The 15,138-nt window shown below is 41.7% G+C and overlaps 2 protein-coding genes across 2 annotated transcripts in view; both read left to right on the plus strand.

Moving 5' to 3' along the window:
- Positions 1–15,138, plus strand: part of LOC125884150 (gastrula zinc finger protein XlCGF57.1-like) — a 561,995-nt gene that overhangs the window by 184,987 nt on the left and 361,870 nt on the right. The gene's annotated exons all lie outside the window — the stretch shown is intronic.
- The window catches only part of LOC125884162 (zinc finger protein 3 homolog), a 123,178-nt gene that overhangs the window by 93,017 nt on the left and 15,023 nt on the right, over positions 1–15,138 (plus strand). The gene's annotated exons all lie outside the window — the stretch shown is intronic.

A 15,138-nucleotide genomic window follows, 5' to 3' on the forward strand; every position in this document is an offset into this window, starting at 1 on the left:
GTGAAGAATACAGCTTCCGGTACAGATTAGTTCATGGACTTCAAAATAAAAGTCCGGAAGTGTTCCTGGAATTACATGCTTACTCAGGAGGATAAATGATTAAAATACACTTTTGAAAGAATGACATTTATGGTACTCTTAAAGTGTGTAATGAGAATAAATATTTTGGTCATTACATTGCCAGTGATTTATCTGATGATAGAGACATCCACAGACAATGTTGGAAGTTGCACGCACAAACTAATATGCTTGCTCACAAATTTAGTATGTGTTGAATTGATGTAAAATTAGCTCTTTTCACAGCATTTTGCACTCTGCTATATACTGCCCACTTCCTCCTATAGGAGGAACAGTATGCACAACAAATCTAATGGTCCATTGCTTGTGGATGCACTTGTATCCTCTTCCTGCATCTCACTCTCTGCATCACCCTCAGCCACAACATCAGTATCCATCTCTTCTTCCTGTTCTGTCCATTCTCCCTCAAAATCAGTATCTCCCTGTAAAGTCTTTTCTTCTACCCAGTCCTCTGTCTTTCCCTCAGTTTCCACTTCCTGCCTTTTCTCCTCTGTTCCCTCAACATCTGGACCATCTGGCTTTGGCTCACGCTCATTGTTGTTGCTTAACCATATGGCTTTTAATGTTACAGTTTCAGCTGAAAATAACAACAGAAATAAACGGGTTTACTTTATTACATATCCCTGCTTTTCAAAACAGTTTCTACTTGGAAGGCTAAGACCAACGTCACCGCCATTCAGTCTGCGAAGACATCATCAATATTCATGTGAGCCCTGATGGATTATGTGTTAAAGGTTTGATTTTATTTCCTCAGTGTTCCACTTATGGATTCCCTGTGTAAACTGTTTATTAATATTTAGTGATCTTAATTTTGTGTCCTTGTGTACATGGTCTGTGTGGATTTTATCATTGTCTTTATCTTTTTCCATCTTTGTAGTATTTTACTGAGTTAATTAATGGATTAGGGTATACACGCCTCGATTAAGCCACTCCAAGGATTTTTTGCATCTCTCCATCACATTTGTTGCTTGTGTACTACTTTTGTTTATTTTGCATATGTGAAAACAAACAAAAAAAAAACTAAACTAAAAAACAATTGATACGGTTCAATAAATGTAATTCTTTTAAAAAAGTGTATTTTAATCATTTATCCTCCTGCATGTGCTTTTCTGAGTAAGCCTGCAATTCCATAAATACTTCTGGACTTTTATTTTGAAGCTGATTAATTCATTTACCCCGGAAGCTGTACTCTTTACTGTTGCGAACGTCACACTGTTTGAACAAGATGGCATCTGATAGAAAGGTGTGTTAGCAGAGTGTCTCTGTTGTGTTTTTAAAGTGTGAACATGTCTAAAGTCCAAATGCTGAGAGCGTTGGTGAAGCAGCGACTAACTGCGGCTGCTGAAGAGATATTTGGGCTGGTTGAAAGAACGATAGCAGAGTACGAGGAGGAACTTTGTCGATCAAAAGAGAAGAACGAGCAACAACGGAAACTAATGGACGCTGTTTTCAACCCTCAGCTTCGGTTACACAGAGCAGGTTTGTTCATTAAACATTACAAGTTCATTATTAATAATATAACTGCAGCTTTGTTCAATAAATATTCAGTCTGTCGATGTTTATACGCCGCGTTAGCTTCTCTGGTGTCTTTAGCTTCTCTGCTGTCGTTAGCTTCTCTGGTGTTTTCAGCGTCACTAGCCTTGATGTATTAGTTGTCGTTTTTCGTTTCTTTGGATATTCAATACAAACAAACTATCTATAACAGCCTCCTAGGATTTTTATATTTTTAAGGGATACAGGTATCATGTTTACTTCCTGTCAGTAGGATGCAATGTATCTGGTTTTCATATATGTATTTCGAATTTATCTGTTTTTACACCTAATTCTGAAACGCGGACGCAGTCATGCCTGTTTCATGTTTTACTGCATCATACATAAAATTTGTTAAATTATGATTATGACTATGAAATATAATTGTAACTGTTGAAACATTGACGCGTTCATCATAATAATGTTGCAGCTGGTCAATGTGGAGCAAACTTAAATGGATTGTAATGGATCACTCACGAGCAGGAAAAGGTCCGTTTATTAAATCACCAAAATTGGTACCGTGACAACACTACCAAGTACTGGATGACGAGTGCCTTGCAATCAAAGACATGGCGGGGACATCTGGGTTCTCCTGTGTCAAGCCCAAGCAAGGTCGGATTGCTGATGCATTCAGTAGCATAATGCCATACTAATCGACGTCCAGCAGGCACAAAGACATTACAAACGCTATAATGTACCATACTGCTAAACACATGATTCTCGTTTATTCAGTCACTAAAGAGGGCGTCCAGAAAATGGTTCGGACTCGTTTTGTTTTTAGATAAAGAATACTTAGTTTTCACAGAACCCATAGTTGTATCATATCGTAATGGTACTACTCTTAAATGTCATGCAGCCGCCCGCCACTAGTGGGTGCTACAGAGCCGTCAGACAGCAGTTCCCCTCCCCGGGTAATGCTCGAGCAGACTGGAGTTTTAAAACTGCACGGTGGGAAACAAGGGCGATGTTCTCGCCAAACTAGCACAGTTTGGCAGTACTTTGATGTAGAAAATGAATTCAGCAGCAATTAATCTGTTTTGAGTAGTAAGTTGTCAGATAGTGTGCAGGTTTACGTTCATACTGCACGGAGCAAAAGGCCTCTCATTTCAGCTGAAATTTAATTATAATTTAGATGTTTTTTTATCAACTTTAAAGTGAATTGCTATCATTTCTGTCATTTCTGTTCTGTGCCCCACATTTCAGAGGCAGTTTATTTATTTTTTTATTTTAGTGGTTAACTTTTGACTGAGTTGCCGTCATGTTCACATTCATAGCGCACGCCGCAAAGTGTCTCCTACTTCAGCGGCATTTAAAATCCGCCATGGTTGTTGAAGATTGTGATTAAAGGCTTCAGAAGGACTCTTGATGCACACAATATTTTTTGGGACAATGTTTCAAATACTTGACAATAAACTGTGCTAAATTTTGCCTGTTTTCTGAGTGTTTTCCCTTTTTCAGAATAGTTGACTAGTCCTCGTTAAAATTTTCCTTAAGTGGACAGGAACATCCCTACCATTCGCCGTTTGGGCGAGGTTGTGGTTAGGGGGAAACAGATTTTGATGGGCAAACTCATTGACACAACACCAGCATTTCATTTTCTCAGACTGCCAGTAATCAAACTTGATTTGCAGCAAACTCTCACATCCCATGGACAATCATTCTCACATAATTCACTTGCTTTTGCTCGACTGAGCAAATAAAGAAATAGATAAAGTCTAGCCCAGCTAGTGACTCCTGTGAATAGGGCAGCTGACACCAAGGGAAAGACCATGTGACCGCTTGGAAAGACAGCTGACAGGAGGGAAAAGACCCCAACGGTGCTGGCATGGGTTAGCAACCCATGGTAGCAGTGGTGAGGCCTAGCAGCCTTACTACAACCAAAATTAGCTACAGCCAACATAGGGAAATACCCCAAGAGTCAGCGAGAGCAGGGGTGGAAGATGACTCACAGGTGGATTACACGATAACAGACATTGGAATGGACACGACTACGCATTGGATCTGTGACTCAGTGAAGGATAGGGGCACGGACCTATCCACCAGGGCTAGAATTAGCAGCACTCAGGGCAAGACGAGCGCATCTGTAGAGGATAAAAGTAGCACAGTTGAGAAGAAGATGCTTCAGGTTTGTCCTTGTGGCTGGCAGAAAGTAACATCAGTAAAAGGCCTCATCAGGGAAAGAAGACGTGTGTGGCAAAGAAAGGGCAGAGTAGCCGCATTGATCAGTACTTCTTAAGAAGTCAGTCGAGTCAGTCAGATGAAGTCCAGCGGCAGGTAGAAAACCACAGTTTGCAGGATATCAGTAACGCTGCCACTGAGGAGGAGGAGGAGGAGGAGGAGGGGGTAGTAAGAGAGGATGCAGGTGACAGTGAGGCCAGTGTGCCAGTCAGAGAGATAACCATGGAGCAAAAGGTTAGAGTTAGATGGCCTAGAGCAAATGACAGTAAAGAATGGGACATAGTTAATAGAGATTTGTCAGTAATCTTAAGTAGGCTTAGAGGAAACACAATAGAAAGGTTAGAAAAGATGGGAGATATAATTTACTCATATGGTGTAGAGAGGTTTGGGTTGCATGAGAGAAAAAGGAGTGAGAGGGTACAGTCAGGTAAATCTAGGCGGCAAAGAGAAATAGAGGAGCTAGTCAAGGAAAGGAGACAGTTAAGAAAGGTGTGGAGAAAGGCTACAGAAGAAGAAAGGGAGGGAATTAAGGTGTTGCAAGAGGAGTTGAGAAGCAGGCTAGCAGTTCTTAGAAGGGCAGAGCATCTCAGGAAAAAGAGGAGGAAGAAGGAACATGTAAGGACAGGTTTTTTCAGGGACCCTTTTAAGTTTGTTAAAGGATCGTTCAGCCAGGAGAAGGGAGGGCAACTCAAAGCAGAAAGGCTAGAGGTTGAAGAATATTTGAGAAATACATATTCAGATTTAGAGAAGAATAGAATTGTATGTTTCCCACCCGATATCCCTCCATTAGGAGGATAGAGCATGAGATGGATGTCAGGCCACCTAGGTGGAAGGAAGTTCAGGAGGTGGTCAGACGTACAAAGGCTTCTTCGGCCCCAGGGCGTAATGGAGTCCCCTACCGGGTTTATAAAAGTGCGCCTGATACCCTTAAATTTTTATGGAAACAGCTAAGAATAGTTTGGGAGAAGCAAATTATACCAAGAGCATGGCGTAGGGCAGGGGGTGTCCTCATTCCTAAGGAGAAGGAGTCTGTGGACCTTAGCCAGTTCCGGATGATTTCTCTCTTGAATGTAGAGGGGAAGATTTTCTTTAGTGTAGTTGCGCAGAGATTAGCTAGCTACTTAGAAAGGAATAGCTTAATAGATACCATGGTGCAGAAGGCAGGAATACCAGGTTTTTCAGGGTGTTTAGGGCATACTAACATGATCTGGCACCAGATTCAGGCAGCGAAGATTAAGAAAAGGGACCTGCATGTAGTATTTTTAGATCTTGCAAATGTGTTTGGTTCAGTACTGCATACCCTCATTTTGAGTGTGTTTGACTACTTCAGAGTGCCACAGGTAGTTGTTAACTTAGTGAAAGCATATTTTCAGGATATTAGGTTGTATCTAAGTACAGCAGGTCTCACAACAGGTTGGCAGAGGCTAGAAATAGGCATCATGGCAGGTTGTACAATTTCTCCATTAGCATTTACTATGGCAATGGAAGTAATCATCAGGGCTTCTAAGTGGGTGGTAGGTGGAGAGAGACGGCAGAATGAGTTGCATTTTCCACCAGTTAGGGCTTACATGGATGACATGACACTGGTGACCACAACAATGCCATGTACAAAGAGGCTACTAGAGAAGGTAAATAAGAACCTCAAGTGGGTCAGCATGAAGATCAAGCCTAGTAAATCTAGAAGCATCTCGATACGTAGAGGGAAGTTAAGTGATAGGAAGTTTGTCATAGATGATGAGGAAATCCCAACAATGAGGGAAAAGTCAGTAAAGAGCTTAGGTAGGTGGTACAATGTGGAGTTGAATGATGAGGAACAGGTGGTGAAATTTAGGAAAGATGTGGCAGAAGGATTGGATAGAATAGATAAATCCGAACTTCCAGGAAAGTTGAAGTTGTGGTGTTTGCAATTTGGGCTATATCCTAGGTTAATGTGGCCATTGTCAGTTTATGAAATTCCAATATCCGTAGTGGAGAAAATTGAAAGGTCGGTTAGCTCCTATATTGGGAAGTGGTTGGGTGCTCCTAGGTGCCTAAGTAGTGTTGCATTGTATGGAAAAGGGATACTTCAGCTGCCAGTATCTAGTTTAACAGAGGAATTTAAATGTACCAAGGTCAGGACAGAGCTCTTGTTATCTGGGAGTAAGGATGTGGTAGTTAGGAGTGTGGTTCCAAATCCAAAAAAGGGGAGGAAGTGGAACCCAAGATCGGCAGTTCAGGAGGCAGAGGCAGCTCTTAGGCATGCAGAGATTGTAGGTAATGTTCAGTTTGGCCGGGGAGGCCTGGGGCTTGGCTCAGGCAAACCGGTATGGAATAAAGCAGGTCTCAAAGATAAAAGAAAGCTGGTTGTAGAACAGATACGTAGACAGGAAGAGATGCTAAGGGGTGCAAAGGCAGTGGCCCAGGCTAAACAAAACAGGGACAGTGGTTGAATTGGGAAAGTGTAGAGAAGAGGAAGCTTAGTTGGAGGGACCTGTGGAGTATGGAGGAGAATCGTATTAGATTCCTGGTAGGGGCTACATACAATGTGTTACCAAACCCCCAGAACCTAAAACTGTGGGTAAATGAGGACCCATCATGCCCATTGTGTTCACGTACCGCAACCTTAAAGCATATTTTGTCAGGCTGTAAAGTTAGCTTGTCACAAGGCTGATATACATAGCGACATAACCAGGTGTTGAAATGTTTTGCTGCAGGCATCGAAGGGAAACGAAGACAGGTGAATTCAGAAGGTGTTAAGGATAGGAGTTTAGTAATTCAGTTTGTCCATGAGGGAGAGAAATACAGAAGGGATAAGTTAGTAAGGATGCAAGGGTGTGGCCGCCCTAGATGGTGCTTGTGATTGGGAAATGCAAGTAGATTTAGGGGGAAAGCTTGTTGTTCCCCAGGAAATAGTTTGTACCAGGCAGAGGCCTGACTTAGTGTTGTGGTCAGTGAGTCAACGGACAGTTTATTTCATTGAGCTGACAGTTCCTTGGGAAGACTCAGTGGAAGAAGCCTATGAAAGAAAAAAGCTTAGATATGCAGACTTAGGAGCAGAAGCTGAGCAGCGAGGATGGAAGACTAGGATTTGTCCAGTGGAAGTGGGGTGTAGGGGATTCATAGCAAGATCAGCTGTCTCGCTTCTGGGGGAACTCGGAGTGCGGGGACAGAGTTTGAGGAAGACTGTGAGGGAAATGTCAGATGAAGCAATTAAATGTAGCCAGTTTATCTATAAGAGAAGAAATAATGTCAGTTGGGGGCCAGCAGGGGGAACTACTAAACAGGGCACATAACTCCTTGAGATCAGGTGGAGAGATTCACTTCCTCTCAGGAGGAAATCCAGGAAGAGGAAGTATTTAAGTGTGGGAGTGGCCTATTTGAATCCATTTTGTTTGAGGCCACGTGGCAAGGTGAGTGTGCTTGCTTATCCTGTAAGTTCATTTAGCTCCTTTAACTTTAGCTTATATTGTAGTTATGCTATGTAGCGTGTGAAATAGAGTATGGTGAATGTGCTAGGAAAGGTAGTATCAGCCCTGTTTCTACCTGGAGCTCGCATGTACGGAGCCTGGCTTTGATTGAAGGTGGCAGTGCTGTTTGGGCTGACAAAGCCATGCGTAAGTAAGGTAAAGGAGGTTATTGGGTTGGTGCGGGGAGGGGAGCAGTGAGACCTGGCATTAGGGGAGTGTCTCTGGGACACCAGAGATTACTGTCTAGCCTCCTGGAGTTGTCGTGGGACCAACTAGACGAAACACTGGTGAAAGGAGGTTCCCACCCGATGACCCCAAAGACACGTTAGTTATCACTGGCCATTGGTTTGTATAGTTAAGTCTTGCCATATTAGCTTATCATAGGGCTTAGGAGGTTATTCACCGAGTGTTGATCCTTTCTCTAGAGCACAAACTTCTTGTGTTTATTTGAACTGTTTTTACTGTTTCCTGCAGACGTCCAGCAGCTGTTGGTGGTTAAAGAAGAGGTTCCCCCTGAGCAGCAGGAGTGGAGCTCCAGTGTGGACCAGGAGGACTCAGAGCCTCCACACATTAAAGAGGATCAGGATGAACTCTGGATCAGTCAGGAGGGAGAGCAGCTTCAAGGGCTGGAGGGGGATGATATCATCAAGTTTACCTTCATTCCTGTCCCTGTGAAGAGTGACGATGATGAAGAGAAACCTCAGTCCTCACAGCTTCATCAAAGACACACTGAACAGATGGAAACAGAAGCAGAGGGAGAGGACTGTGGAGGAGCAGAACCAGCCAAGAACTCAGATCCAGATACACATTTACAACCTGAGACTGATGACAAGACTGGAGAGTCCTCTGAACCTGAGAGCTCCAGTGTGGACCAGGAGGACCCAGAGCCTCCACACATTAAAGAGGAACAGGAGAAACTCTGGATCAGTCAGGAGGGAGAGCAGCTTCAAGGGCTGGAGGAGAATAATATCACCAAGTTCACATCCACTCCTGTCCCTGTGAAGAGTGAAAATGATGAACAGAAACCTCAGTCCTCACAGCTTCATCAACGACACACTGAACAAATGGAAACAGAAGCAGAGGGAGAGGACTGTGGAGTAGCAGAACCAGCCAGGAACTCAGATCCAGATACACATTTACAACCTGAGACTGATAACAGTGATGAGTGGAAGGAGACCAGAGAACCTCAGTCAGGTTTAGACTCTCTGAAAAACGATGAAGTTCCTGTGAGTGATTTGATTGCTTGTGAGAAACCATTTAGCTGCTGTGAGTGTGGGAAAAGATTTGGTCGAAATCATCATCTGAAGGACCACATGAGATCTCATACAGGAAAGAAACCATTTAACTGCTCTGAGTGTGGGAAACTATTCAGTCGCAGTGGAGTTCTGAAGATACACATGAGATCTCATACAGGAGAGAAACCAATTAGCTGCTCTAAATGTGGGGAACGATTTAGACACAGTGGAATTTTGAACACACACATGAGATCTCATACAGGAGAGAAACCATTTCACTGCTCTGACTGTGGGAGACGATTTGGTCACAGTAGACTTCTGACGACACACATGAGATCTCATACAGGAGAGAAACCATTTAGGTGCTCTGAGTGTGGGAAAAGATTTAGTCACAGTGAAGCTTTGAAGATACACATGAAATGTCATACTGAAGAGAAACCGTTTTGCTGTCCCAAATGTGGGAGAAGATTTCGTGAAAGAGGAAATCTGAAAATACACATGAGAACTCATACAGGAGAGAAACCATTCAGCTGCTCTGAGTGTGGGGAAAGATTTGATGACAGCGTAGTTCTTAAGGTACACTTGATGTGTCATACAGGAGAGAAACATTTTAGTTGTGGACCAGAACCAGCCAGGAACTCAGATCCAGATACACATTTACAATCTGAGGCTGATAACAGTCATGATTGGAAGGAGACCAGAGAATCTCAGTCAGATTTAAACTCACTGGAAGATGAAGTCCCTGTCAGTGATTTGATTGTTGGTGAGAAACAATTTAGGTGCTCTGAGTGTGGGAAAAGATTTAGACGCAGAAGAGATTTGAAGAATCACATGAACTCTCATACAGGAAACAAACCATTTAGTTGCTCTGATTGTGGAAAATTATTCAGTCGCAGCGACAGTCTCAAGAGACACATGAAATCTCACACTGGAGAGAAACTATTTAGTTGCTGTGAGTGTGGAAAAAGATTTAGGCACAAGGGATATCTGGCAGTACACATGAGATCTCATACGGGAGAGAAACCATTTAATTGCTCTGAGTGTGGGAAAAAATTCAGTCGCAGTGGAAGTGTGAGGGTACACATGAGATCTCATACAGGGGAGAAACCATTTAGCTGCTCTCAGTGTGGGAAAAGATTTAGTTTCAGCGCAGATGTGAAGACACACATGAGCTCTCATACAGGGGAGAGACCATTTAGCTGCTCTGTGTGTTGCAGAAGATTTGTTCAAAGTGGAGATTTGAAGAAACACATGAGATCTCATACAGGAGAGAAACCATTTAGCTGCTCTAAGTGTGGGAAAAGATTTGGTTACATGAAAAACTTAAAGGCACACATGAGATATCATACAGGAGAAACCATTTAGCCATTTAATTTGTGGAAAATCATTTACACAATGTGGAAATTTACATACACATATGAGGAAAACTCATGAAAGGGAAAATTGATTCAGCTTTTATTTGGAAAAAGAATTTAGAAACAACCATGAGAACTCATACAGGACAAAGACTTTTCAGCTTCAGTGTTTGTGTGAAATCCTTTACACACATTGGACAGTTATACAAATACATTAAAAACCAGTGATGATTGGACGGAAACCAAAGAACCTCAGTCAGATTTAAACTCTCTGAAAAAGGAAGTAGTCCCTGTCAGTGATTTGATTGTTCCTGAGAAGCCATTTAGCTGCTCTGAGTGTAGGAAAAGATTTAGTCACAGTCGCCATCTGAAACGTTAAAGTCAGTTTTATTGATATTGCACATTTCCGAGTCGACTCCGCTGATTCCTCTTCTGCCACACCAAGGACAGCATCTTTCATTCCACTGAAGGATGTTACAGCACACACACATATTCCGGAGCAACAGACATTGTCGCGCCGTGCAACTCAAGTAAGAAAGCCACAGTCTGGGCAGAGACCTTAAATTTAGCATGTGATTTAAGTGCGACTATTAACTGTGACTGTGAACTTTTCCTTCCAAATACCGATTCTGATCCCTGAACGTTAGGTATCTGCCGAAACCAAGTACCGATCCGAGACCAGTGTGTAAAATAAAAATGGGTGGGATATGAATTGTTTTATGTCTCAATTCCTAAAACTCTATGTAAAATATTAAATACATAATAGTAGAATGAATGCCATAAAACTTTTTCATAATAATTATTATCCAGTGTTGACACAGATTAAGACACAGGTCAAAATGCAGCCACACAATTTGGTAAAAAAAAAAAAAAAAAAAAAAAAACATTTTAAAGGCTACAGTAGAATGTAGGGCTTGTATTAACAAATACAAAAATTTTCACCAGATGACTTAAAGTAAGAAAGTTAAAAAATAGTGGCGTGGCTTTTACTCACCACAACTACAGAAGCTACCAGCTTCATTTGAAACAGACTACATCATAAAAGGGTCATTATTTATTAATCCCTCCCTGTTTTTATATTTTTACTTTTTAACCGCTCCCGTTGCCTTGATAAAGTTAACACATCACGCTGTCATCTTAAACTCAACACTTCCAGAACTTGTTTCAAATTAAAAGCCCCTTATTATCTCAGCTGAGAGAGTCCCTCCATTTTCTTTTATTGTGAAACATTTGTAGGAACTTGGTTGTGGAGGATACAGTAGCTTGTATGTTTACATACGGCACTTCAAATGGAGCTCCTGCTGTCTGGTTGCTTTTTACGTTACTACGACAACATTTCGGCTGACACATGAACAGACACAGTGAATGAATAAAAATAGGACAAGAATAGCCCAATGACATCACACGCATCATGAAAAATGACCGGGGATAATTGGTGAGCACCATTATGTAGTGTGTCATGTCTGTCAGCCAAGTCACGGCACGATTTTATGACTCCACAATCGTGTAAATGTCACATAGTGACTTTCAGAACTGACAGAAAAGTCGTGTAGTGTGTACCAGGCATAAATCCTCCTTTACCGTTTCTCCCTCTTGCATGTTGCTCATTTTCAGTGTGTGACTGCAGTGTGTACATGGGAGGGGGAGAGACAGCGAGAGAGGAGCGAGCGGAACGGAGCAACGAGTGGAGCTTCAGAACTTCTGAAGCAAAAGAGAAAACATCACATGTCCTGCGATGTGACTATTGCACATGTGCACATCGCGATGGCGATGTTCAAATGATAGCGTGCGTGGTACCGGATTGGTCATAGGCTGTACTCACCGATGCCCAATGCCACATTTTAGGCAGTATCGGAGGCATTTCCGATACTGGTATCGGTACAACTCTAATCAGTACCAGAGTTGAGTATAGAGTACGTTGATAAGTTCTTGCAGTAACGAGTAACCTAACGCATTAGTTTGCTGTTTGAGTAATCAAATACTTAAGTACATTTTCAAACAAGACATCAGTTACTTCTGTTACTTTTAGAATGCTGGTCCTTCAGCGCCGAAACAGCAACAGCTGTTGTTTGGTTCTAATAACGGAGATAACGTTAAACTTATCAGTCTGAAAGAAGCCACGGAGCTTGTGGCTCGCTACGTGGTTGGAGAAATGCTGCTGATGTCTATGGTGGAGTCTAAAAAGGTGGAGCAGGACTCGCTGACAGACATATTTCAGACTCAGAACTTGCATTATGCCTGGTACACGCTACATGCTGGTACTCACCAATTATCCCCGATCGTCTTTCACGGCGTGTGTGATGTCATCGGGTTATTCTTGTCCTATTTTTATCACTTTGACTATTATTTAAGTCACCGTGTCTGTTCATGTGCCAGTCGACATGTTGTTGTAGTCACCTAAAAGCGTCAGCAGATGGCAGGAGCTACATTTGAAGCGCCACACGTAAACTATCAAGCTACTGTATCTTCCACAGGAAGTTCTGACAAATGTTTCAGAATAAAAGCCTATTTAGAAAATGGAGGGATTCTCTCAGCCGAGGTTATAAGGGGCTTTTAATTTGAAACAAGTATTGAGTTTGAAATGACGGTGCGATATGTTAACTTTACAAAGACAACGGAGCGGATAAAAAGTAAATATATAAACACACAGAGGGATTAATAAATAACGGACCGTCTATAATGTAGTTTGTTTCAAACGAAGCTGGGAGCCTCTGCAGTTGTGGTGAGTAAAAGCCCCGCCGCTATTTCTTAATGTTATTACTTTATGTCCGACCATGAGGATGTACCATTGTTTGCTAGCTTGATGCTAATGACAGTAAGGTTAACTCAGCAGGTTGACAAAGTGCCTCTGCTGTTTCACACCATCATTTCCCCCTTTTACTCTGTGTGGTAACATCCCTAGAGGAAATATTAAAAACACTGGGGTGTTGTTGTCTTACAGTTGTCTACAGCAGCAGATCGTTCTGTGTTTCTACTGGTCAGAGTGACGGCTGTGATGGGAGAACTGGATCTCAGTGAAGGGCAAGTGGTCCATAACTTTAATTTTCGAGACAAAAAAAATGTAGGCTTAGCGCCCTGTAGTCCATTGCCCAATAGGAAATGTAGAATACTCAAAAGTACTTTAAAAGTGCTTGAGTTACTTTTCTCAGGGAGTAACGTTAGAAGTACTTTTAAAGTAATTGAGTTACTTTACTCAGGGAGGAACGCAGTAAAGTAACTGGTTACTTTTTAAAAAAGTAACGCAGTAACGTACTTTGATTACTTTTAAAGTAACCTTTACCCAACACTGATCAGTACCTGGCGTGACGTGATGTGTCCCCCAGGAGGTCACGCCTGCCATTTTCTCTGTCTCTTTCTCTCTCCCTTCACACTCACACACACGCAGAGACCCACTTGCACGCTTTGATTTGTTGCTTCTAATTAGTCAGTTTAGTGTAGTATGTTTATTAAGTGAACAGCTTGTGATTCTTGACTCATAATTGTTTAATAAACATTTGTGACATTACTAGAGCAGTCCTCTGTGGTGATTTGTGCATTGTTTTTGCATCAGTAGCTGGTTGTGATGGTCAGTGCTCGGGCTCACACCTTCTGAATTATTTGATTGTTAATATCCACCTATATTAGCAAACTGAAATGAGGATTTTTCCCTTTTTTGTCTAAATACCAGTTGGTCATTGATCCCTGTATCCAGGGTTGTGACCCGGAATTATTAATACACATTAATAATATATTTCTTAATTAATTACAATTAGTAATTAGTACGTCATCAACAATACAGCTAAAAACATTTTTAAAAACTAAGTGGGCATTAGATCAAGAGAGCATGTTGCAGAACTAAGCTGCTGCACAATGTCCTGCAGTTCATTACACTGAACAGGGGTGAAGCAGGAGAGAGTGCTGGCACAAAGGTACTGGGTTGAAGAGAAATGGTCAGATCCACCAGTGAGGGAAGCCACAATATTATTCTGAATTTTTGAGATTTTGGAATTAAAGTACAATGCAAATTCATTATATTTGTCAGAGCTGTGGAGATCCACAGGAATTGATCTAGAGGGATTAATTAGCTAATCAGTTGTGCTAAAAAAGAAACTTAGAATTGTGTAAATTTTCAGTGATAATTTGAGAAAAGTACTGCGCTCTAGATAGTTTCACTTCTTTGTTGTAAAAATTGAGCATGTCCTTATAGATATCATTGTCAACCTGCAATTTTGACTTGATTTTCACTTGGCGCTCACATTTACGGCAGTTTCTTTTCAGGGACCTGATTCTCTCTACATTCGTCCAGGGTGCCTTTGATTTGCCCAACATATATTTAGTTTTTAGAGGTGCTATGTCATCCATAATTTCTGATACTACAAAGTTAAAATTATTAATCAGACTGTTACATGGAGACAGAGAAGGCAAGTTAACATCAAAGTTAACACCCAAAGGTGATCTAGTTGTCATGTGAAAAGACATGACAGTCCATACAAGAGAGAAACAATTTAAAGGGTCAGTGTGTAATATTTGGCATAGTTTATTGTCAATCTGAATCTGAATCTGAATATTCTACCCATTAATATGTTTATATTACAGGCCAAAAGTTTGGACACACCTTCTCATTCAATGTGTTTTCTTTATTTCCATGACTATTTACATTGTAGATTCTCACTGAAGGCATCACAACTATGAATGAACACATGTGGAGTTATGTACTTAACAAAAAAAGGTGAAATAACTGAAAACATGTTTTATATTCTAGTTTCTTCAAAATAGCCACCCTTTGCTCTGATTACTGCTTTGCACACTCTTGGCATTCTCTCCATGAGCTTCAAGAGGTAGTCACCTGAAATGGTTTCCACTTCACAGGTGTGCCTTATCAGGGTTAATTAGTGGAATTTCTTGCTTTATCAATGGGGTTGGGACCATCAGTTGTGTTGTGCAGAAGTCAGGTTAATACACAGCCGACAGCCCTATTGGACAACTGTTAAAATTCATATTATGGCAAGAACCAATCAGCTAACTAAAGAAAAACCAGTGGCCATCATTACTTTAAGAAATGAAGGTCAGTCAGTCCGGAAAATTGCAAAAACTTTAAATGTGTCCCCAAGTGGAGTCGCAAAACCATCAAGCGCTACAACGAAACTGGCACACATGAGGACCGACCCAGGAAAGGAAGACCAAGAGTCACCTCTGCTTCTGAGGATAAGTTCATCTGAGTCACCAGCCTCAGAAATCGCAAGTTAACAGCAGCTCAGATCAGAGACCAGATGAATGCCACACAGAGTTCTAGCAGCAGACCCATCTCTAGAACAACTGCTCAGAGGAGACTGCGCG

The sequence above is a fragment of the Epinephelus fuscoguttatus genome, linkage group LG23 (genome assembly GCF_011397635.1).
Source record: "Epinephelus fuscoguttatus linkage group LG23, E.fuscoguttatus.final_Chr_v1".
NCBI lineage: Eukaryota > Metazoa > Chordata > Actinopteri > Perciformes > Serranidae > Epinephelus > Epinephelus fuscoguttatus.